At 41.4% G+C, this 26628-nt stretch overlaps 1 protein-coding gene and 1 non-coding gene across 6 annotated transcripts in view; one reads left to right on the top strand and one right to left on the bottom strand.

Moving 5' to 3' along the window:
- The window catches only part of shf (Src homology 2 domain containing F), a 100170-nt gene that overhangs the window by 26074 nt on the left and 47468 nt on the right, over positions 1-26628 (top strand). The gene's annotated exons all lie outside the window — the stretch shown is intronic.
- LOC116694394 (small nucleolar RNA SNORA23) lies at positions 20804-20968 on the bottom strand. Its single transcript, XR_004333145.1, has one exon. It is a non-coding gene; the product is annotated as a small nucleolar RNA SNORA23 (small nucleolar RNA).

Here is a 26628-nt window from a genome sequence, read left to right as displayed (position 1 = left end):
ATCTATGAATTGACTTACACGAAGTATACAACACTTTTGAACCATGAGGATGGCGCACAGACCCTTTTTTCTGCCTTTACACTAGCAAAAGTGGATTTGGATACTAAACACACCTGCGCCATGCACTTCACGCTTGGATCGTTAAACTAGGGCCCACAAACACATACACTCGACCACATAGTGGAAGGTGTGGCATGTAAGGCCTGAGGCCAAATGTGCCACAGCCGTTTACATAAAAAGTGCACACCTGCTGTGTGTGTGTGTGTGTGTGTGTGTGTGTGTGTGTGTGTGTGTGTGTGTGTGTGTGTGTGTGTGTGTGTGTGTGTGTGTGTGTGTGTGTGTGTGTGTGTGTGTGTGTGTGTGTGTGTGTGTGTGTGTGGTGGAACTGGCTGGTGCTCGTGCCTGTGTGTGCAATGTGTCTCTCTCTCTCTCTCCCGTAGCTACCCTTAGTGAGATTGAGCCGACTGATTTATGGGCCTGCTGGAGGGGCATGTCATGACTTCCTTAACCTGAAAAGCCAGCACCACCCCCGCGCATTCTGCTCCACACGGGCTGCCGAGCGGGGCTCCACCTGCAGTTATGTGAAGACGTGTGCAGCCACTCTGTCTTCTGTCATTTCCTGCTTGTGTTTCCAGAGTGCCTTGGATGTTTGTCATGTCTACACGCTTCAGCATGTGCTATGTACATGTGCTATCTTTGTATCCATGTCAAGTCTGGTGTTTGTGTGTTTGTGTGTGTGTTTGTATGTGTGTATGTGTGTCTGAGTGTGTGTTTGTGTGCGTGTGCGTGCGTGCTTGTGTGCCAGCTAGTCTTCTGGCATGTCAAGTAATGGTATTGAAGCTGTATATCCTGTATGTGGGTGTATGTATTTCAAATGTGGTTAAGGTTGCTGCAGATTTCTCACACGTAATCTTTCTGTATCTTGTCTTGTTGTCTTTCACACATAAAATACATACAGATATGTTCACTGCAACCCCTACACACACACACACATCAACACACACACACACACACACACACACACACACACACACACACACACACACACACACACACACACACACACCACACACACACACACACACACACACACACACACACACACACACACACACCCTCAGCTGTCAGCATGACCATTCCCTGCATACCTCAACACAAGCAACAGCATCTAATCACAAGAGGAGTTGTCTTTAGCAGTGTTACTTTATCTGCTCCACTTGACTTTGTTCACTCATACATTGTTGTAACTGTTGAGACTTGTTACACTGACAAGGGGCTGGGCTAGTACTGCAGAGCAGTCTGCGTCAATGCATTTCTCAATGAACATACTTTCAACGTCATACTCCCCATTCATCCAGGCAGGCAAATGTCCATGTGAGAGTTTTCCCACAGTGCCCACAGTGCAGAGAAGGCCAGTTGTTCAAACAGCTTGCATGATTGAGCTCTCCCGTTCAAACACCCTGCTGTCCAGTCCACTTGCCAGTCCTCAATCCATAGCCACACCACCACACCTAAAGTGTGTGTTGAAGTGTGTCAATGTGCGTGGGGGTATCAGACAGAAATAACCCCTCCGGTGTGAAATATTTTATGCCAGTGGTCAATTTATTATACACATTGTCAAAGTTGTAACTTCAATTTGTCCACATCCAATCTTTCAGGTCATGCTCAGTCATTTTGCGGAAGGAGAGTTGTGCAACAGGGCCAGAATGCCTGGAGGAAAAAACCTTGATGTTTTCCATAATGTTTGTCTCACAGTAGATGGGTGTTCTCTCCCTCTCTCTCTCTCTCTCTCTCTCTCTCTCTCTCTCTCTCTCTCTCTCTCCTCTCGCTCTCCTCTCTCCCCCCCCCCCCCCCCCCCCCCTTTCTGAGAAATGTGCTCGGAAATGTCTCCGGGCACTGGCACCTCCTGCACCACACTCCCAATGATGTGGAGAATAGCATCTAGTGCCAAGGAGATGAGTCATTAGCAATGGAGTAGATTATTTCAATTACTCATGATAGTGTGGTGCTAAGCCCCCTGTTGGCTCCCAATTTTAAATGCCAGGAATGTTTGGCAATGGCCTGAGTGGGTGAGAGAACACGTTCAGAGGTGGGGACACTGAAAGAGGGATGAGGAAGGGAAAGGGAAAGTAGTCACACAAGACCAAAAGAGAGTGGAAAAGAGAACCATGAGAGACAGGCAGAGACTAAAACAGAAAGGCAAAGAGAGTGATTGGAGAGAGACCTGGAGGCAGAGATAGTGGAAACAAATTCATGTTACAGCATCAGTGGGTTTCTTTATGGGGACAATTTATGAGAGAAGAATGGAGGCATGGTGTGCTGAATGGTTTCCATCTCCTCCTCACTCACTCACAAGAGTGAAAACCCACCCCAGGCGACTGCAGGTACACGCAGCAACACATTTCTCGACCTGTAATCCTACTTTTATTGCCCAGAGCTGTGACTTGAGGCATATCCGGAGCGTGCACCAAAACTGGCACTTCTTAAAGGTGTAGTTTTTTTTTTTTTACAATTCTGGAAGTCTGCACCATTAGAAGGGGGAATTTGGTTTAGTTTGTTGTCAGTATAGCATACAATAATCCTGCATCTATCCTCTAATCTCTGTTTTTCTTTTCCTTTCCATCACATCTGCCTTGGTGCATTTACAAGATTGCTTAAAAATTACCTCAGCAACACATTTATGCATTACTCTAGCTGATTATAGGCAGCTACTATATAAATAAACATGGACTGCAAGGCCAGTAGCTTCAAACTGGACGGGGAAGTGAATAATTAACACCCTCTTTCTAGCCTCACAACTACTGTTTAAAAGTATTTGGGCCATACAATCAACTGACACTGCTTTTTTTTACCACCTCAACACTAATCTTTAAGAATTTCACCACCTTTTTGTTGTCATTAGCTGTTTACAGACAAGTTTAGGGACTAAAATAAAAAAAATATAAAATAGGACATACAGGGACACTGAAAATATTGATGATTCAGAAAAAAAACATGTCCATATACATGCCCTTTTCGCATTGCAGAATTCTGATGAATTTAAGAAAATGCAATAAAGCAATAGAACACAAAGTATTTATTATGCTATTGCACAAGATGTGGGAGAGGTTTCCATGTGAGCCACTGTGTTTATCAGGAAGTGTGTTTTAGTCATCAGGGCACTGACTCACAGAGCTTTTGAATGGCTGACTTCACAGCATCCTCAAAACTAACAAACTTGACCAGGCATCCAAAACTGGAAATTGCGTCTACAATAAATTAAACCATGAATCCTAACATGTCATGTGTTAGCTTGAAGACAGGGAGTAGAGAGGTTACGCTGCAAAAGTATCATGGCAGCTACACTACTAAGCCTCTTAGTATGATGTACAGTATATTTACCTTATGTATTTTGGCTATATTTAAGATGTATCAATATATGCTTTGTGAGTGATGACAACTTCTGTTGACAGGGCCCCAAAAGAAATACATTTTGGTTTCGGCTAGAGGTTAGGGCCATAAACGTGCAACAATAAGTCTCTAAACGATGACCTAAGAGTAAGACCCCCTGAAACACAGCCTCCTCCTTTTCCTCCTTTTAGGTAAAAACATGGCCCTTAGTTCATAACTAGTTACATAGCTACAATGATCTAGTTTTTAAGATGTTCTAATCACTACAGGATGTTCATTTATTTAAAAGAAAACCGTCCACTGTCCCTCCCTGCTTCCTGACTAGTCATTACTACACCCCATTCAGTGTTATCCAGATTTTGTCACAAGCGAGCTACCCGCTTGTCACATCTACATGATCCCATGAGGAATGAGTGACAGTTATTACACGCTGATCTGACAGGGTGCTACTGAGTGATGCAAAACCAATGCTCCACTGTGCCAGAGCTGGTGTCAGGTGGTCTCTTTTTGGCTTGGTGCTATTGTTGGAGTCATATTATTTTAATCTTTAAAAAATGGTCTTGTCAAAAAAATGCACAGTGTAATGAGAGCAAAGCTGGAGAACAGAAGAGTAACAAGATCTCCCTTGAGTGAACTGCAACTTCTGGAGTGGAATTGCAGTTTTCATTCAGCAGGTTTGTTAGAATATTCTGTAATGTTAGCAAATACTAATTTATATCAAGGTGTGACGGTGTTTCACTATACACTGTTCATTGTGGCAGGCAGGTGTAGTCTGATAACAATCTTGCTGTTGGTCCTGTTCAAAACAGATAGAACTAAGCTTGCTATGTGATGAAACAAACCTACTCAGTTTCATGATACAATTAAGTTATGCAAACTTGCAGTTATAGATTCCCTTCTAGTTTAATACGGTTGGTTAATCAAACATTCATAGTTCCTCTGCTTTCTCCACCAACTTGATGTGACTCTTCTGTTGAGTCTGATACAAACAGGAGGAAACAAGACGGAAAAGCTCCAGCAAAGAAGACGTTTAACATGAAAATTGTGAAGTAATATCTCTGCTAAATACCGTTCCCTTTGTAAATAAGCATGGGTTTTCTGTGGTCCTTGGTTGAAACCAGTGACTCAGCTGCACATTTAACTAATAATGTTTTTTGTGGGAGAAACTGAAAAACAATCAGGATGTTTCAAAGAACCATGTGGAGACTTTGTGTAATTACTATGTAGCACCACTATCCACTTCAAATAACATAGCTGCAATTTGTGTAATGTGACTGTTTGTGGCCAGAACAAGAGATTAAAGTTGTACTAAGCTGTGTAACTGTATCCAGCTGAAAAACATTTCCTGGCTAAACTGATGGTTTAAAAATAGTTTTGCGTGTTTCTACATTTTTGACACTGACAGACAGTGTAAAGGGTTATGGCTGTGTGTGTTTGTGTGACTGGCTTACTGGATAAAGGGTCGCTGCCTCTGGCGTGGAGGGTCATTTGGCAAAGCCAAAGAATGGAAGGTATAGGAGAGAGCGGGAAGCAGGAAGACTGTAGACCCAAGCCTGAAATTAACACCCGACCACCTGCTAAATGCGGGTGAATTTTGCAATTGGCGGGTAACACTGTCAATCTACCTGCCATGTGGATGGTAGCCAATGAGAATTGAGTGATTCAGACGCGTAACTATCGGTAAGCATGGCTTACGGGCCTGGACTAATCAGGGTCCCGCATCAAACAAAAACGCAGATGAGATGTACAGGATGACCTAAATTGCGGACAGCTACATTATTGTAGGTGCAACGATAAGTTAAAGTCCAATATGTACTTTATGAAACCTTATGAATGTGTGTCCCAGCCCAAGATAGGAAATTATGCCTTTATGCTGGATTATCAAGGCAGGCCCCCCTTCTAGGCCTACAGCAAAGTCCATGAGTAGGCTACCATGAATAGGACAAGATAGGATTATGAAGACACAGCAATTCTTGTTTTTCACCTTTTATGAGGGAAAAAAGTGGCTGGTAAAAAGTGACAGTTGCAGGTATATTATCCACCTGCCACCGTGGCAGGTGGTCCAAAAAGTTAACTTCAGGCTCTGCTGTAGACTTATTGATGAAATGAGAAATCTCCAGCCCTAGCCTGAAAACCTCCCTCCCCCTCACTTAGTGATGAATGTTGTCCAGCACTGTAGTTCGGACTACTCACACAATGCATGGCTTTGGCTGGACAACTGTCAATATACCTGACATTTCCACAAAACACATGCAGTACTGGTTTGAGCGCAGCATTATATGTGCTGTTTATGTTTTTTTAAATTACATGGATCTTGAAGGAACCCAGAACTGGAAGTGCACTATCACAATCACGCTAAGCTTTTGTCGTTATGCCCGCTACGTTCTTATGATTTTTTCTTACGCTATCTTGACTGAGGGTTTGCAAAGGGCGACTGACATAATAGCAACAACCGCATCACCACAGGTATACGCATTTGGCACATACTGTATAGCCTTAAACTTACTCAAGTTACTAATTTAGTCAGTGAGAATACTTACATTTGCTCATAATAACATTTGTTTGCACATAGGCAACCTGCCCTGTTCTCTCTATGATCAGGATATTTTCGCTTTGCATTGCACATAGACACACACGTGGACACGCAGACATAGAACAAGAAGCAAGACTGGCTGAGGAAGTGTTGTGTACTGGCAAGAGCATTGCTACTGGCCTCTGATATCCCACTGGGCCATGCTGTGCCAAGCCAAGGATGTATAGGATGGCAGACCCACTATCCATCCGTTACAGCTGAATGGGTAAGGAGGGTTTTGGAGCACGATGGGGGGTGGGGGATGGGCGGATGGTCTGGGCAGCCACTCTGGCGCAGGTTGGAGGTGCTGAAGTCATTCATTTTAAAGGTAAGATTAATGACACCATTAATCCATGTCTGGGCCACTGCAGAGGAGGACAGGGCAGAATTCATACCTGCTGCTGGCTACTCAGAGCCTGCAGCACACACGCTTGAGGTCTGTTAATACGCACATTCATATACACACTTGTTATGCACATAAACACACTTTGGTTTCATTTGATATTTCAACTATCCATTTGGCCTGAGGTAGTGACAGAATTTAAGGCTGTAACTTGTATCTTTGTTGCAGGCAGTTACTTGATGGAGGCTATTGGTTTGACTACTGGCTTGTGAGACAAAGAGAGAGAGAGATAGAGAGTGGCTGAGCGAAAGAGATAGGATGACAGTCTTAGTGAATTAGTAATAGACAGGGACATGGTTGGCACCAATCTGATTGCAGGCTACAGCCAATCTGGAGAGGAAATCTGGCCTGTTGACACTTTGGTGTGACAGAGTGCTTTTAGGTGTGAGGGTGTGCGAGTGGGCGGCTAGCACTTTGCAGCTGTTGAAGGACACGACAGGAACAGATGATGAACACCAATAAAAGAAGAAAAAAAGACGGGAACACCAGATAAACATTCATAGGGACACAAATGCGAAGTCCACTGAAACCAGTACAAAGCATTTCAGAGTGTGCTGTGCTGCGTGGTAGTGAGTGAGAGCTTGTCACAAACATGCTTCATTACATTTTTCTAAGTTGTTCAGGCAATGTTTATATGCCAATCAAATGGCAGGAGTTGTGAGGCTTTACACCAGTAAACTGTATTTTTCAAAAAATATCAGTCAAAGCAAAAAAAAGAATCATATCCACTGTACCTTTCTGAGTAAATGCCGTACAAGCTGTTTTAATTGGATAGAAGTCCAGGCTCAGTGCCAGTGTTGGTGTAGACCCCTTCTCTAACCTTACGTTTTGGGACATGCTCCTCTGCAGTCTAAGTGCATCAGGATCAATACTGGATTCACCTTGTCCTTGTGTTGTTTGATGAGGCTTTACTCATAACCCAGGACTGATATCCTCTCCTCCAAGCTTGATTTTATATTGTGTGTGTGTGTGTGTGTGTGTGTGTGTGTGTGTGTGTGTGTGTGTGTGTGTGTGTGTGTGTGTGTGTGTGTGTGTGTGTGTGTGTGTGTGTGTGTGTGTGTGTGTGTGTGTGTGTGTGTGTGTGTGTGTGTGTGTTTATAAATGGGACTTAGGTGGATATGATTGTTGCTAAATTATGGTATCCCAGATAAAACTGATTACAGACTTCATGTTAACTGATAATGCATTGAAAGGAGAAATATCAAGAGAAAAATGAAATGGTAACGTTAGCTGGCAAAATATTGATGTAATATCCGTTTGCCATGCTTCAACATTGATATGTAGCGAAAACTTCATCTGGTAGGCAAATGGAAATGGGTTATGTCTCTGTCTGTGAGCTGTCCAAGGAGAGCAGCCTGTAACTACTATTGCAGTGTGAGTAATGTAGCTGGGGAGGCCTGTTGACAACAGGGTTGAATGAGGGAGGTTTGAAGAACCGGCACACAGTGATGAAGCCGTCATCTTAGACCAGCACTGCATCTCTCAACAGAGATTGTCTGTATTTTCTCTCTTTTTCTCTTGTATGTAGCCTCTTAACATTTTCTCTTGTCTATCGCTTTGTGTTTTGTTCTGTCTCTCCCATTCCTTTTCTTTGTCTATCATATCTTCATTTTTTTGTCTCCTATTTCATGTCTCATTTTCTCTCTCTGCCTGCATCTGTCTTTCTCTCACTGGGTTTCTGGTCTTCTCTATCAGTCTAGCCAAGACGCAATACTCTAGGACATTCCTGTTTTCACAGTAGTAGACTATGTACTAAGATCTTTTATAGGAGCCTTGTTGTCTTGTAAAATAACCCTGGGGTATTTTTTTTCTCTCTCTGGGAACCAATTTATTGGTGACATTTATTCAGGAATGACCTTCTCTGGGTTTGTCTTCCGGAAACGCACAGCGTTATCTCTCCTCTCCGGGTAATCCAACCATTATTGTACCTTGATTTAAACATTTACCTTTTACTATTTTTTTACTATTTTTTTTTTACTTCTTTTTACATCTCAGTACTACAATGAACACACATGTACTATTTGAATTAATGCTGTATCACCCAACTGTCATTTTCTTTAGTGTATCTGCTTGCTCATGAGAGCACGCTGTCTGACATTCCTCTCTCCTCACAGTTATAAAGTAATGCCATGCTTAAACTTGAGGCGACTAACTAATTAAAATAGTGAACCAGCACCATAAAGGCACAAGGGAGATAATAACCTTATCAGAGCATGTCAAGTGTGTGTTCCAAGATTCAAGATCCAATTAGCCAGATGGATGGTTACAGCATAACACACTCTCCTGTGCATACATTCCCTTCCAAGAGGAGTATTTCATGCCTGATGGTGAACCAATAAAGACATTTTTGGACGTTTCTGCTGCCAAAATACTTGTACGTAAAATCATTAAAATGAATAGTTTTGCTGTAGGCTTTTAAAGAAAATAGAAACAAGTTTGCAAATGGCCAGTGTGTATTATTAGTCTAACACTTCCATTTCAGAGAGGCCTTGAGAATCTTTGGCAATAATTACTGTTGCTTCGACGAATATAAAACGGATATTCTTTACTCAGGCAATCTGTGACCTTTCCCTCTCATTACTTATTCCATCAAGAGGATAATTACTCACTGGAAAGGCTGATATTTTTCTTTGCAGAAAAAATAGAGATGTGTTTATCTTAAATGCATCTACTTCTGCTGTCTCCAGCCCTTCTGTCTTTGTTTACACCACATCTTATCAATCACAAGTGCGATCGCCGATGCAATGAGGTGAGGCGCTGCTCCTGCCTGGGGCCCGGCTGGTGGGTTGGGATTGTAATAGGTTGGTGCAGCCTGTTAATTTGATACGGTGTGTGGCTGAGGAGCCTCATTAGGGACAGCAGCTCACAAAGGGATACTAGGCGTTCCATCACCACCAGGATACCACTGGCAAGAGCAAAATGGGACGCAGGGAAGGGTTAGAGGAAGGAGATGGAAAAAGACACATAATTTGGAGAGAGGATGACAATGAAGGAGAACAGACTACAGGTCTGTCAGCATCAGAGCAGCATGGGTGAGTGGAGATAGGAAAGAGAACAGAGAGGAAGAGAGCACCAGGATACTATAGACAAGCAGACCCGATATAAGCATATAACCTTTTTTCATAGTGTGTAATTTGTATTTTTTCCAGAATAGTGTACCTACCAATTTAAATTGGCATACATATTTTTGGTATGAAAGCAAGAAAGTATAGTCAATTTTTTGTCAATTTTTCCACTGTTTTTATTTTTTGACTGTGTCAGCGGGGAGAAAGCGAGTGTGGGAGATTGAGAATTTGTGACAGCGAAACGGCAATAGAAACAGCACAGGAATGCTATTACCAGTGGACCAGAATGAATAAGGAGACGGAGGTGGAGATGGGGGGGGAAAAAGAGCGGGGAAACAAATAAGAGGACAGAGTGAGCAAAGAAGCAGAGAATGAGATAGTTTAGCGAGAAAGGTTCATTTCCATTCAAGCTTTTGCATTCTCTCGCCTGCTGTGTGCATCGATGAGATGCAGCCATGGACAGAATGAATTATTAATGTAAAGATCTCCTTCTCCACTGAATCCAATAAGTTGCCTATGATTTGGCAGTCAGAAAGATTGGTTGCCTGGGTAAGGGAAACTCCAAGATCACGTGGCGCCATGATTTCTCCTCCCTGGATAATTGACTCGCGCACAGTATTGACTTTCTGGTCATGGTGATTAAGGTAGCCCGGGCCAGTCTGGAGCCCCGAGTCTGGCTCCTCGGGGTGGGTCACTGGACCTCACAGCAAGCTTATCCTGGGTGACCTTTGTCCAAAGCACAGTGTGGTGGTTAACCCCCAGCTCAGTGATCCTGAAATACTGATCGCCTTATTGATGTGGAACAGTGGATGCTCAGAGCTACTTAAAGGCCGGCTCAACTGGTGCTTTTTCTGCTTCTCTGTTGCTTCCTTTTGCCTGTATTGCTGTGTTGCTCTGTCTTTCTCTCACACTTTCTGTCTGCATGCAGCTTTTACAGGAAATCCAGGCTTCAAAAATAATTGGCTGATTTTGAAAAACGGCACATCTCTTAAGTTTGGGCAGTTTGATATATTGCTCCTCACAAACTTTTTTGCCGCTTGATTGATTTCCTTCTGGCAGGAGACCTCCTCTTCATTGGTCATTTTAGTCTTGTTCCCATTCAATTAAACTGTGAAAGGATGATTTTTATACAGTACTTAAAACACACTTGTTTCCCAGTGGATACAAAAAGAGAGGGTATGTTGCCATCCAAATGTGCAATAAGTTTTACACAAATCTCTCAAACATGGACAAATCAAAACATGAATAAGTGAATTTCTATTAATATGTGCTATGTGAATAAGATAAAAAGAGGGTGTGATTAAAAACATCTCTCTCTGCCTGTTTCTTTCTCTATCCATTTTCCTACTGTCAGACCCAGTGCAGGATTATTCATGACTGGAATTACACGGTAGGTGGTCTGATCTGAAAACGCAGAGGGAACTGGTTACAGACAAATAAAATGGATCAACAAAAAATGTTTTGAAGGAAAGACAGTGAAGGAAAGAGAGATTTGAGGTTTTGTGTGTGTGTGTGTGTGTGTGTGTGTGTGTGTGTGTGTGATTGCACTGGTTTACGCCATCTGAATGTCGTCTGTGTGAGTTTCTGTTGTATGTGTACACCATGAGTTTTCTTTCTAGTCATGTGATATGTCACAATAGGAGTTGGCGGACCGTTTTGCATAAAAAAGAAAGTTGTTGTGCATCCCCTGTTTCCAGTGTTAAGTAATGTTGCCTACATTTGACTTGTTATTTTTGTGTGAATCACACATAGCTGTTGCAATTTCAATTATAACACTATTTGGACTTATCACCTGTGTGGGCTTAAAAGTAAAGCATCATAGTTTATTCTTGACATTGGAAAAAGTGTTCAGCCACTCAGCTGTTTTGTCAACTGCTAATGCACATTGTTTTTGAAAAGCTCAGCTTCTCTATAAAAACCAATAACCTTTTAAAAGGAGAATATGACTTAGATTAAGAACTGAGGCCACACTTGGCAACAGCAGTGACTCTAAATAATAGAAAAACTGTTGGAACTTATTTGTCTACATCCAGATTCTCTGGTCCAAGGCGTCTGCTGATGTAAATCAAACAGACAAGAAACTTTACCTGACATTCATATGGTTTCTCTAGTCTGCCTCACAAAGCTCCGGGAGTTTATCATCATGTCATTGGCATTACAATCACAAACTCCTCAGTGCCAAGCTCTGTGCCAAGGTGGCCATTGCTCATTTATCTTCCTCACCCAGATTATAAATGTGTCTCGAACAAACATGAGATTCAACAGCCAATCTGCCTTTCACTGTGAGTTTGTGTAATTTGCGGTTTGGATGTAAATGACATCAGTCTGATATCCAAAAGGCATGTGTCCTTGTTTAACCAGCCAGACATGTCATCTGTGGTCTGACTCATCCTCTGAAGAAACATGGCACCCTGTCACTTTACTGTAGGCTAGCCGCTGAGTAAGCAAGGCTGAAAACACACACACACACACACACACACACACACACACACACACACACACACACACACACACACACACACACACACACACACACACACACACACACACACACACACACACACACACACAGACAGACACAGAACGTCTGGGTCTCATAATTAATTGCATTTGTTTACATTCTCAGAAACACTAATGCCGTTAATAATTTGTCACACTGGACTACTTCTAGGAGATGATATCTGAAAATAGCTTGATGATGATATAAGGTGAGGACTGGCTCTTTGAAATGTACCTGCTGTCCACCTATGCAGATATCATTGTTGGCTTCTTGCTTTGTAATCAGAGCCTAAAACTAGGAGGCCCAGACAAAAGTTGGAAAGTTTCTAACAAAATAAAGCGTCAGAACACATTCCAATCTGCTGTTACCTAAAATGGGCTTGTGTGGACAACTAGGGCAAATCCAACATTAGATTGATGTAGCAAGCATACTGAAACGCATGCTAATGTAGATTTAGTTATGCATCATTGAATAATACATGTCTAAAAAATTTTAATTTAAAATGAAGCAGTCTGGTTTGCCAAAAAAAGACAAAATGTTTGGGGAAAAAAACAATCTTTTGACAGGCACATATTGGGCCTCTCTGAAACACCACCCACAGACGTACACAAGACATTAAGCATGGATTGCCACGTCATGTCCTGCATTAACATCAAAGCGTATTTATAATGACCACTGTCAGGCTGTATTATATTTGTTCTTGTGTGTGACTTGGACAACGGCTGCCCAGACAAGCATCTAAACCTTTGGGGGTGGAGGAGTACAAGGAAGGAGATTGGCAATAAAAATCTTAAAATTTCAACTGGTGATATTTCCGCTTTTCAGGCCTCACTGACAGCCACAGGAAATCTTCCATCTTGTTAACAGCAGATATACGGTTGGCCCGTCACCTCACTGGTCAGCGAGAACCAAAGTGACACGTCAAGTGCAGCAACATGTGTGCTTAAAACGACATTGTGACAAGTGCACGAGCATCAATTAGCATCTTACACGTCAGTGTATTTTTAGTAATGACTGCAGACAACATGTCTACATGTCCAAATACATGTTATCCTTTTTCACATATGCAGGCACATCATTGTTGCAGTCTCGGTAATGACTACTGACAGCATATGAACTAGTCCCCTATACACACAGATGAAAGAAACCTCTTCTCTATGCTGTTTTTTAAAGGCAGTAATATCGGTATCAGGCCTTAGAGCTCATTAAACCCAAGCACATGTGGCAGACAAAGAAATGTGTTGCCTACACAATGCAGCAGGTGTAATCACAGAGGTGAGTGCTTTGTTGTAGTGGTGGTGATTATAGCACTGGTCTGTATGTGGCATCTTTGTCTGTGTGCATGACTGTGGGTGATGAAGTTAGCCCTTGTTTCACTCCCAACATTATAACTATGGTAAGTAGGGATCCGATACTGATATTTGGATATTGTGCTGATACTGAACCAAATAGCTGTTTTGGGTATTGGTGACAATGGGGCCGATATATTTCTTTCTATGTTCATTATGTTTTTTTTTTCTCTCCATCCCTGTCAACTTGCGTGTATGCAAAAACAACAACAACAACAACAACAACAAAAAGTTAAGCACATATTGTAATATGTAGTCCGGCCAATGTTAGAATATGGAATATGAATATGTGCAACAACAAAAAAAAGGTTTAGGAAAGCCTCTCAAGTACATCTTATAAAATTGCATAAGCAGTGTGTAATTTCTTTCTGATGAAAAATGGATTCTACAATGGCGTTCATTAGAAGTTAGATTAAAGAGTAATTACATCGTGACATCCAATGATTATTTTCTTGTGAATATAATCAATCACCATGTTTACTCAGGACAATTCCATTGCCTATTTAGCTTCTTGCACTGATTGTGTGCGGTGATTGGGACCAGGTTATTATTCATGATTATACCACAGTATCTCAGTGATCAGAGCATATATGCTTTTTCTCACACTCATCATTTCAATGTGATAAGCAACCAAGGTTAATTTGAAAACTATGAAGCTTTCCTTCAAAGCCTCTAAAGGCATTGCTTTACTTTCAACCTACTGATTTTTTGTATTCTGCAAAGGTGGATTCATTCCCAGCAGAGTGAAAACATTCAACGTCTGCCACTCTCAGAAAGGGAGAGTAGTTGCAGAAGGGAATGATTAACTGACTGCACTCAATTTCTCTATTATGTCCTCATGCTCTGTCCTCATGCTCTGTCCTTGCACTCTCTGACAAATAAAGTTGAGGCATCCATTACTCTCCACCTCTCTGCTTTGGGGTTGACCCTCTGCTACCCTACGCAAGTCCACAGATGTCTGGCTACATTGCTTCACCATGCTCCTCTCGGCTCCCCCTTGGTGCTCCGTCAGCAGGCCCACATGTCACTGTCAGCAGGCTGTTCGCAAGGCATCCAGCCTGGGACACCAAGCCCATCAACACTTCCCTGGAGGCCCCGAGGTCACCCGCAGGGTAGCCGTGCCGGGTGAGCACAGGCCAATTGTGGGGTTGAATGGAGGTGGACTGTGTCTCGAGGAGAAAGACTGATGAAGAAGCAGAAGCTCTGCCCTGATTAGAGCATATGCTCTCCACAGTTATCCTGGAGCCTGTTGGACACCTCTGAATGGAACCCCTCGTAAAAGCAGGCATTGTCACTGTGTGCAATGTAGTGAGGCTCTGTCTGTCTTTTTTGGCAGAGCCTTGCTGCTCAGCGGGCACTGGGACACCAGAATGAGCAGACAACAGCTGTCCCTTTCAGAGCAGACTGCTGCCCCGCAGGAAACTTTCTCCATATCCTCTCAGCCGAGCTCATCAGCACCCACAAACACACAGAGGAGACTTGGCGTGGTGTCTTCCTCTTGTTTCTCCCCTCTTTTCTGCTGCATTTGTGTCCCCTGGCTGCCTCCTCGGTTTGGATTTAGTAAACAGCATAAACGGTACGGATAAAGCAGACTGAAGTGAATAACTTCGGTCAAAACAATTCTCCATAGTTATCAACACCAAAAACTATGCGCTGCATGCTCTAGTAATTTCCCTTTGAGTGCAAGTACCCACTAACATTGTGTTATTTTTCCCTATGGGCATGGTTTTAGCACTAATCAGAGAGCATCTGAAAATCACTAAATGAAAGGGTGAAGTTGTGGACAGTGGTTCTTGTATGTGTTGTTTTTAATTAGTCAGGCAGTGTGTTTGCTCAGATTCAGAGTGTGAAAGAATGAAGCATGCTAATGGGATTACACTGATCAAACTAGAAGAAAGACTGACAGCAAATGGATTCTCATGTGGTTCTTGAAAAACACAAAGCATTTGGCCAAGGCAGTCTGACTTCCAGCCAATACTGCTTTTCCCTCAGGTTGTGTGCACCTGCGAGTGGTCAGGATACACATGCATATACTGAGTGTGGTGTATTCACTACTATTTGCTGCTTTCATTTTCTTTTTTTGTTTACCCTTGGACAGGTTTTTACTGTACCGGCATAACCTCATTTGCTGTCACCGCTGCTCCGGTGCATTGATGAATAATGCTGTGATGAATTTCCCAGAAAGTGAACATACCAAGACTCCTTAGGGGTTATCTGAAGAGACCCTTACCCTCTTCAGCCTCTGCTTAGAGCCAATGCACCCTCTGTGTTAAGAGGCCGTATTCAGCACAACAAACACTTGAGCAGTAAAACCGCTATACTTGGATTGCACCAGGTGGGCCATTTCCTGACAGGCAGATTGTGGAGCCATCAGAATAACAATGGGCTCTTCTCATCCTGTTTTAGTCTTTCACCCAGAGCATAGTGCAGGTGATTTCAATACCAAAGGCATATTGAAGGGCAATCAAATAAACATGAAAGTGCTGGTCAGTGGTGTTGAGTGGAGTAAACACCAAGAGAGATTTGATTTCAGAGATTCTTACTGCCTTTTAGAACATGGTGAGATGGTCATGTGGAGGCTAAGTGGAGAGGTTTTTTTAAATGAACATGAATGGTAGTAGCCTAAAACTCAAATGACTGAGCTGCTTGCTAAGTTATTCTAAACACAAAGATTACAATTTCTAATTTTAGTACTAAAAAAATGGCTCCATCAACCTGTGGCCTCTGGCACACTGTGGGGCAATTTACAGCAAAGCAATTGCAGTCTGCATCATGTGTCGTTCATGGGTGGGAGTAACTTGGATCATGAGATCGACAAGCAAAGATTTGTAGATTTGTGCAGATTTAATAGTCCAACAAGCTGTGCCAGCATGTTATGGGGAAGAAGGATCTGAACCTGAAAGTGAAACACTTTATATACCAGTGAATTTAGCCCTTACCTACCTGTGTGGTCATGAGCTTTTAGGGTTTTTTCCTGGCTAAGAATGGGCCTTCGGGGAATAAATATGCACGACAGTAAGCATCGGTCCCTATACAGTAAATGAAATCCCACTTGACAAAAATGGTTAAAAGATTAAAACATTCAGTGACAATTTGAATTGCTGTTTTTATTCTAAATTCTATTAACTTTGGTACTGGTGATTTTCCTTTGACGCTGGCTTAAACGTCCTTTACAGCAGAGACAGTATATATATATATATATATATATATATATATAATTTGACCATTGAATACCTTGGGATCTCCCAGGAGGAACAGGATGAAGTAGCTAGGGAGAAGAGTGTCTGTGGCTCCTTTGCATAGACTGCTACTATCCAAGCCTGGATTGATGGATGGATAAAGTTCCTCCGTTTTTAGGCTACAGATGTGTATGCTAGAAAGGAGAAGGCATATGAAATGCCTTTGGTTCCTTATTTTCCTGCTACGCCCCATTCACATACGTCCCCAGCATAATTTAGCAGGCTTTTCCTCACTACTTTAAATATGCATTGAATGTTTAGAGGCCTCTCCTCCTTGGAACATCTCCTCATCTTTAACTAAAAGTCCATGGGGATTGTTAGCTGTAAATGTTACATGTATGTATTATGTAATTCAGGTAGTGATTATGCAGGCTACTGCAGGCAAACAGTAAAGGAAATCTGTATGCACTTCTGTAGGTGTGTGAACAGAGTGAATAGCTTGCCAAAGTCTGTAAAAGACAAAAACGGTTAGTCATGTTTCCTTACATTAAACACAAGTTTTGTGATGTTAGCTTGTTCATGAATAAAAATTGAAGGAATGCTTGAAATTTTACACATAAATCAAAAGTTTGTGTCACTTAACAGTGGAGGTTTTTCCTATAATGCTGGTCAGCATACTGCTGCGTAATTGCAGTTTGATCTTGAGTAATTAGACAGGCTATCTTGAAGCAGTGAAGTGGCATGCAGAAAACCCCAGTATAAGCAGTCCGCAGCCTTTCTTGGACGCACCTGACCTAGTATTTCTAGCAGCGTCTGTGCACTCTGAGGTTGCAAACAGGGGCCGCTGAGGGGTTTGGCAGAAGAGGAGAGGGTTTATGCACAGCCACCACAGCACTTTTACTTTTCAGAAACCTTGCGGCTTTCCTTTGTTCTCCATTTCTCATTCTAGCCTCTCTGCTGCTCCCTGGAGAGTTTTGTTATCACCCCCTATATTTATCAAAGTTACTCTGCAGTTCCAGCCATGCCCCCTTTCTTTTTCCATCTCTGCCAGCTTTGCAGCCCTTCCCGGGGAACTGCTGGAAACATCTGTAATAGAGCTGTTGGGGACATGGTGAGAGGTTGTGGCCCGTGACGTCAGATGGACTGTCTGTGTGTTTACCTGCTGTCCGGCACAATTACAAGAGCTGTGTGGAGACGGAAGCACCCTGCTTCTCTACCATCCATATCATGACAAAGGAAAGCCACTCACTGGGTCAGAGAGTGCCAGACACTTGTGAGGATCGCCCCTCCTGCACTCCTTTCATTCATCCCTGTCTGTCTTCCCTCTTTTCACTTTCTGTCTCTCTCTTCCCTCTGCCACTTAGCTTCAGTGTTTGGAGGAAGATTGCATAAGAGCTGGACTGCTTTTCCTCTTTGGCAAGTGAGGCATTTTAATTGAAAAGGAGATCCGGAATGAAAACTCCCATTCTTTTTCAGGCCTCTGTTCTGTGAAAGCACGGAAATGTACCAGGGGAAAGAAGACGAAATGTACAGGGGAGTCAGTGAAAGAAATAGGTCATGTTCTTAAAACAAAATGAAAGAGAAAGAGTATGACATCCCGCCTGTCTCTGCACTACCTATAATGATCCTGGTTTCTTTTTTTCCTCCCAGTTGAGTCTAACAAACTGGTCACATGCAGCCTTCTTTTCTGTCCAGAGAAAAGGTAGACGGTTTCTGCAATAAAATGCAACAAAACAGTTGGTCCCTTGTGTACAGAATAATATAAAAGAGGTACTGAACCATTATTTTTTGTTATAAAATAATATTGCAGGAAACCTTTTGGGATGTAGGCTGTGAATTATGTTTTTGTAACGAGTTTATGTACACTTTTAGCAAGTCTTACAGTGATAGATGGGTATCTGCTGGTTTCATATTGTGTGTGTGTGTGTATATAACTTTGTCCCCACAGTACAATTGGAGATGACAGATGAAGTAGCTGCTGTACAATGTTTGAAACTGCATCAAAGTCGTACATTTTTAGCCTTAGACAAACTCATTTTTTAATAATATAGATTGATATTGAATAAGACTGGGACTGCTGTTAAGTGGCCCACAGTTTGACTTGTTGAACTTCCACTTGCCTCAGTGGAGCTGCTCTTTATCTAGTAGTAAAATACTGGCTGGACCGGGCAGGTCAGATGTGTATGCGAATGTTAAACAAGGTTGCGTTGACAATGGACATGTGTGCTTTCTTGCACAAAAAAACAAAGCATCTGTTTCTCCAGCTGTCTCTCCTTTGAGATTACTAACCTGTTTGTCTGGGCTCCTTGTGCCTAAATCACGCTCCCTATTGTTGAGCCATACTGCCCTGATCCTTATACCTCCGTCAGCATACTGATGATGTTTACTTATGGGATTGGTTGTCCACTGATGGATGTGGGACTGGATCAGCTGATGGTTATCATGGTGTTCTACAAAGTTAGACATTGCTAAGGCTGCAGATGCATTAAATCTTGCAGATGTACCCAAAAGACCTGAGTAGGTCTAAAACATAAAGTGTGCACTGCTATCTACAAAGCAAACCTTTCAATCTACACACAACACTATGCAAACACAAGATCCTATGGTCTGATAATTTATTCAACAAAATGGAAGGCCTTGCAAGGTTAAGCCACAGAGTCAAAAGGCTTTTCTGCCTATTAATTGCCTTTGATCAGTAGTTGATGCATAATTAAAATAGCCTAAGTGAGCTGAGGCGACCATGGAAAGTGTTGAATCACAGAGATGGGGTTGCAAAGAGCAGGATCTGAATGCTTATCATGCTGAAATGCAGTGTACTAGGAGAGTTGTGATGAATAAAGTTCCTTATTCATACAATGAATTTTGTCTTTAAAGGTCCCATGACATGGTGCTCTTTGGATGCTTTTTTATAGACCTTAGTGGTCCCCTGATACCATATCTGAAGTATTTTTTCCAAAATTCAGCCTTGGTGCAGATTTACAGCCACTAGAGCCAGCCCCATAATGAGCTTTCCTTAGTATGTGCCATTTCTGAGTCCATAGCTTTTGAGGGGGGAGAGGGGGCAAGGTGGAGGCTGGGGGTGTGGCCTTGTCCAACTGCCACTTTGCTTGTTTGAAAGCCATGATGTTGCTCTCTCATGGGTGGGCCAAATTCTCTGGGTGGGCAAAGCAGAGAAAGGGGAGATAACAACATTCCAGATCAGCCCATCTGAGCATTTTCTCAATGGCAGAGCAGGATACCCAGGGCTCTGTTTACACCTATCACCATTGCTAGCCACTGGGGGATCATAGGCAGGCTGGGGGAACACATATTAAGATTAAAATACCTGGTAAAGTGAAGTTTTCTAGCTATGGGACCTTACAATAGAAGTCATGCTGTCTTTAAGCTACTTTAAGAAAACTCAGACTTTAGTGCAGCTGTGTGTGTGTGTGTGTGTGTGTGTGTGTGTGTGTGTGTGTGTGTGTGTGTGTGTGTGTGTGTGTGTGTTCACTTCCCTGAATATATGGGCCGTCACATTGAGTTATCCTCATTTCAGAACAGGCTTCGGGCGTATTCTGAAGTTCAGACGGGCCCTTCAGATGTGGGACAGAGATTTGGCAACGGCACTCTCTGAACATCGATATGCCTCCGAACTCTGCTGTGATAGGCCAGAAAAGATGTGTTAATAGAGAACTAGAAATTGAAGAGTTCTTTAAATTGTTCCCTTGACGCTTCTTTTTGGACTCAAAGTAGATTACAACAGAGCGTTCACAGAAGTGGTGATGTGAGAAAAGAGATTTCAAAATGTAGATAAAAACCTGTACATTAAAATAGATTAAAAGAAGTAAATTGTGGCATATTTTACATGGTCAGGTCTGTTTATCAGTAAAGTATTGCACTACTTGAATTGCATAAATGTTTTTTTGCCCGTCCAATGGCCTCTATAAAATTAAAGACTCTTCATATATATGTGTTGTTTATGAAAACAAAAGTTATTAAAGGACAGATTGTAATATGTAAAAAAATAATGACTACAATGTGTAGGCTGTTTTGCATTTAGAATGAATTTCTTTTTGCTACAAACATTTCCTTAGTGTTGATTGTTACTGTGTAGAAGCTCGTAAACTGGAGTGGATTCACCAGCGTCTGAGTCAGCATCATACATAGACCTGTCAGATATTTTTTTATATATATATATATATATATATATATATATATATGTGTGTGTGTATATATACTGTACGTGTGTGTGTGTATATATATGTGTGTATATGTACAGTGTATACATATACACAGTATATATGTAACATTATACATTATGGTAACATCTACGGTACGTATTTATACCTATGGTATAGTGTACTTAGATTGTGTGGTGGTGTGTATATAATTATATATATATATATAATATATATAATATATGACAAGATGTGGTGTGTGTGTGTATGTGTGTGTGTGTGTGTGTGTGTGTTATACACCACACACACACACACACACAACACACACACACACACACACACACACACACACACACACACACACACAAACACACACACAGAGACACACCACACACACACATCTTGTCCTGTTAATTAAGTGGTTCTCTAGCCAGTAGAGAGCTATTATTACTGCCCTTATTGTAGGTCTACTGCAAGAATTGCAAACTGTAACTCTAACTGAACAGCAATTTAAAAAACGGTTTATTGCCCACACTCGACATAAGACAGCAAAGAAAACAGCTCGGGGTTCTCTAAATAAAGCCAATATTTGCTGTATGTGATGCAGGTACACAAGCAATAATATTGTAAATACTCATCAGTTGGATTTTTTTTTGGTTTGTGTATCTGCAAACACAGCCACAATGATGTTGTTTCAGCAGCAGTCCTGTTATTCTTGGGCCACTCAGTCTGTTTTGCATTTGGACAAAACACAAAATGAATGCGGTATAGCAAGAAATCAGTCACCTTGTAGAACATCTTTGCCATAGTTTGTCTTTCACTGTGTATTTTTAGATTCAGGTCCTTTAAAAACACGATATAATGAACCAAAATTAATAGAATAAACACATATTACACTTACTATTCCTATTGTTACTTACTCCACTAAGCTACACTGCCATATGCATTCCACTATTGGTTAACTGATTCTTGATCTTCTGTCATTCTTTGTTTTCATTATTTACTCCAGTGCATCTATAGCCATTTGATTGTCTCTTAAATAACTTTTTTTTTTTTAAATTTCACTCTCAACTTTACATGCTCAAATTGCTCACTGTTTGGACAATAAAAACATGAATCTTTTGTATGTATTTTGGAATTTTTCCGCAACATGAAAAAATACACTTTTTCAAATGCATTAAAAAGTAAAACTCCCAAAAGTCTATGCAACATGCATTTTTGGAAGTTCATTTATTAAAACAAATGCATGTTTTAAAATGTAAAATGCTAATTTAACATTGGCTCTGTTCAAACCATTCACACACAGGTCTGCTTTTTTATAAAGGATGATTAAGTGTCTCTTGAATCATCATACTCATTATGTCACCACGTGGCAAACATCACAGACATGTTGAGATGCGTTATTAGGGACAGAGCCAGAACAATGGTTTGCAGTTAAGGTTTAATTTGCACCTGTGGTAATTGATGCACTGGTACTAGCCTGAGGGGATGTAGCATTCACACATAAGCTAACACAAATACTACATTTCTATAATTCACTGCCATGCATTGCTATGTATGTAATTGCGCCCCCTGTGATTTGCTCTTGTTATCCATTTTGGTAAATTTAACTTGAGTGGATGATGGAAAGTTTAATGAGCAATGTTGTCAAGATGAGGACATGGACAGGCAAATGGTGAACATTTTGTTGATAACATTGGTCAGAAAATAATACACGGTATATGATTCAGTCCCACAAAGATGAGTTATCTGTCGTACAAACTGGGAAAAAATTAGAATTATTCGGAAAATGCTTCTTCTGTGCGTCAATTTCTGTCCTTGTCTGATGACCTAAAACCAGAGGTCAGTAGTGTAGGGAGTACTGCTGTCAGGCTAATATTAGACACTTGTGACACGTTGAGTTGGTGTATGAATTGTCCCATCTGGCTTAGTGTGTAGCAGCCAAATCTCTGCTCCTGGATTGGCAGCTCTCCTTTATAGCGGATTTATATTCATAGAGTTTGTCATGCACGGCCCTGACCCGACCTTACATTTTTATGTTTGAAAAATCGGCTGCGTCCTTGTTATAGTAGGGCAGCAGCCTGCTGATCTCTGCGCTTTTCAAACACAGTTAGGACAGTGCTCCCACGTGGACATCAGTGTAGCAATATTCTGAACATATTAATAAAGAATAAGCACTGCAGATGTTGTAAATAATGCACATTGGTGGTGTGTTCTTTCTCATGCTAATTATTCCCCTAACTCTGCACTGCACTATGTTTATATGCAGCTTAAAAAAGACAGACCTAATTAATTCCTATTACTCAAGTAAAATTAGTTTATAGAAACAAAGAAGCCAGTAAATAAAGGGCCAGACCTTATCTGAGCTTTTGCCGAGTTAAAAGTAAACTGTTCAGAATGTAACTCTCTTATTCATTTCAACTTCTTTAAAGAAACAACTTGCACATCCAACAATGATTTTTTGCACGTGAGTTGAAAAATATCAATTTGGAACAAAGGTAAATATCCCTCACACTGCTCTTGCTATACCATCACCGTTTACTTACACAAAACTAACAAAATGATGTAATGCAACATGCCCAGTACGAGCAGGTTGAGATCATGTTTGCTGTCATCAGGTGCAGTTCAGTGTGTTGCTGATGCACACAGACAAGACTGTGGAAACACATCAGTTGTACGGATAAAGAGTGTGACCTCCCAAGTCAAGGCAAACAACTAGGCTATCCCGCATGGCCACTTAAATATCATTCATGATGAAGTGAAACCTGTCATTTCCTGAGTAAAAGATCTTTGTATCCCATGAATCAGACATTGCATTTAGGAGCCATGCAAACATTTGGATTTGACATCTGACTGGACTCTGCCAGGGGCTTAGAGATTGAGATAGTGTTTCAACTACATTGAAGACACTAGGTGAGAACTGTTCTGTGAAAACGCAGGAATGAGAGCGCTTCTCCATCCTAATATGACTTGTCATGCTCCGGGGAATTATTATTGTCTATACTAGTTTTGCATTGCTCAAGTGCCTGTCAAATAAATAAGATAGACCACAGGACACTAGCGGTTATGCCTGATTAGGTAATATAATAAGGAAACCTTCCTGAAGTCAAGTTGGTGATGATCAGCCTCCAGACCTACTGACTTTTTTACCCGATAACCCAGAATTAAAAATACACATACACTATAAGCCAGAGTTGACACATTTAAATCAGTAGCGATCGCTATTTGTGAACATGTGGATAACTTTATTGCCAATCTACAAAAAATAATTTCAATTGACTTGATCATGCTTTTTTTGTGTCAATTTCCTCAAATCTAATGAGGGGTGTGTGTGTGTGTGTGTGTGTGTGTGTATGTGTGTGTGTGTGTGTGCGTGCGGGAAGTGGAACAAAAAAACACAATAAATGATTGCTCCTTGACTTTGGAACTGACACTACATTAGCATCACTCGGTCATATTCAAAACACTTCCACATGTGGAGAAACCTCAAGCTTAAAGAGCCCACGTACTGTACAGGATCTCTTCTTATTGCACTTGGTTCTTTTCCCACATGACCCACCTACAGTGCAGCATCCCAGGTGTTGTTTGACGTTTAGTGACACCCTTCAATTACCAGCTCACAGCAGGACCCCACCGCCCTGTTGCTGCTAATAATGCACCCAGCCACCTCTCAGTTACCGACCGTTCTCTCCACCTCCTTTGTCCACCTCCTGCCGGCACCATCCCCGGTTCAGTTATACTGCATTATGCCAGCTGACAGACACTGAAGCCCTTATTGTCACTCTAGATTCTAACAGCTTAATCCGTTTCAGTCAAGGCCCATTTAATTAAAACGTCCCCAGTGAACAGATATTTTAACGTGATGGCACAAAGCAAATACAAAGCTAAACAAATGGAAGAAGCTGCAATGAGATTGTTCTGCTTTCTTGAACTTGAAGTCATGTGTGATGGTAGGATTAGGCGTGACATCTAATGGCATTATGAAGAATTAAGCGCATTAACATCATCTCGGTGAGAGCAGGTGTAATTGAGACATGGCACATGGTCAGCAATCTGACGGTAAACTGTGTTTAAATGGCAGGAAAATGAGAGATTGGGCAAGCTCGGTTACTCCTGATTGTGTTAATCTGATAACTGTTCAGAACTGAGATGGATGTGTTGTAGATTAAACCCATCTTGTTCCTTCCATTAAGAGGAATATTTAATGTTTGCTTTATTGTGCTTGTCATAGCATGACAATCGGCACGTCAGGCGCAAAGTAGAATAACAAACTCTCGTAGAAACAGCTATTAGAGCTGATGCATTTTGTACATTTTCTTAGAAAAACATAGTGCTACTAAGTGACTACGTTTATGTCAAGAGAGTCACTCCTTTATCCCATAGGAGTTTTGTGTGCCAATTCATTGAAAAGATTTTAATCTAACTTCCTACTACTGGGTCATTCTGGATCATCGTTAAACCTCCCTATGACGTGCAGCTCGTTTAACAATGATGTTCGTTAGAAGTGCCACCAGAGGTTAAGACACAGGGCTGACTGGCGAGCAACACGCTGCTGTTTGGCTGAAGCCCCCGCCACTGTGACGCGGATGACAGGAAAACTGAGACCAGCTGCCCCAGCCCATTACAGCAATCAACAGTGCTGGGACAGTGCAAGGATGTCCTCACACACTCACTTTTCATACTCTGACACATTTAGCTGTCTGACCTTTGCTCTAATGGAAGAACCGGCTTGGCTTTTAAAAGCGGTCAATTAAGCTCAATTGAAGGAAGGAGGGAAATCAGCATGTTACTTAATAAATGTCAGGAGACAAGTAATTATGACATGTCTGGAGAATGTGACTCTGGCATGGAAATGAGCCGATCCAGACTGACGCATTAGTGAGAATAGCGATTTATGTGATGGGGATGTATTCGTCTTTAGCATGTACCCATCTGGGGAGCATGACTTGTGGATGACAATTATCTGATTTACAGTCTTTGTTCCAGCAGAGTAGGATGGTAATTAGGCAGGTCACCGTTTGAGCAGAAGGCCACAGGTTTGACTGTTGCAAACATGAACTCTTTTTTTCCCCTCTATGCTTGCACATGACTGCAGAACAGTAAAGGTGACTTCTTATAAATTCATACATGTTTTATATACATGAAACAATGTCTGATCACATGAGAAAATCAAAATATAATTTTAATGGTATGAAATGTATTGTTAAAATGGAGAAAGCAGTGTCCTCAGCATAAAGTGGATAATGTACATTCAAATTGCAGTTGCTGTATTTTCCATTTTTCTTTCTCCTGCAAGCGCTCAATGAGAGAACAGAAATGCCGGACCGTTTAATGTCTGAGAGCACATGAATTTAAGTCTTTCACATTGGTAATACAAATGCCTGGCAACACATTCTTACTTACATACTATTCAGTGTGAGCTTAACTGCATTTATATTCAATGATTTAGAACTTTTATTAATGCTAATACTTTCTTTGCCTATTGTTTGCTGTCTCATTCTCATATTCAGTCTATTTCTCCTGGCGGTCTGTAAAACATGCTGAAATTGCCTCTTTTTATATTTATATTGGCAGAAGAGAGCTTTTTTCACTTTGGTATCGTATCTTGTCATCCTAAACATCTTAACATGAGGGGTAAATATTGTATTATCAAAGGAAATCAGTTACAAAATAGCTTCTTTTTCTGTTATGTGTTTGTGTTAACCATCTATAAAATCTCGGTAGTTTTGCTTTGTGTAATAATTCATAATTCCATAATTTGAGTCCTATGGAGAGTTGGTGGATAAGGTTTGATTACCTGATTAAGCTGAGCAAGCGTATATTGTTGCTGATGCTTTACAAAAATAGTGATGAACAAGATGACCCCAACAATGCTTTAGTTTAATCTTAATGACCTATGGTATGGAGTCCCTCTTTCCAGCTTTCATCAGACTCCTCTGCTGTTCATTAGTTTTGTTTGTAGATCACTGGAAGATGGAGATTACTGTTGTTCCACTTAGCTAGAAGTCATCTC

Source organism: Etheostoma spectabile, chromosome 1 (assembly GCF_008692095.1).
Source record: "Etheostoma spectabile isolate EspeVRDwgs_2016 chromosome 1, UIUC_Espe_1.0, whole genome shotgun sequence".
Taxonomy (NCBI): domain Eukaryota; kingdom Metazoa; phylum Chordata; class Actinopteri; order Perciformes; family Percidae; genus Etheostoma; species Etheostoma spectabile.
Note: the sequence above shows the minus strand (reverse complement) of the source record. Positions and strands in the feature narration are given on the sequence as shown.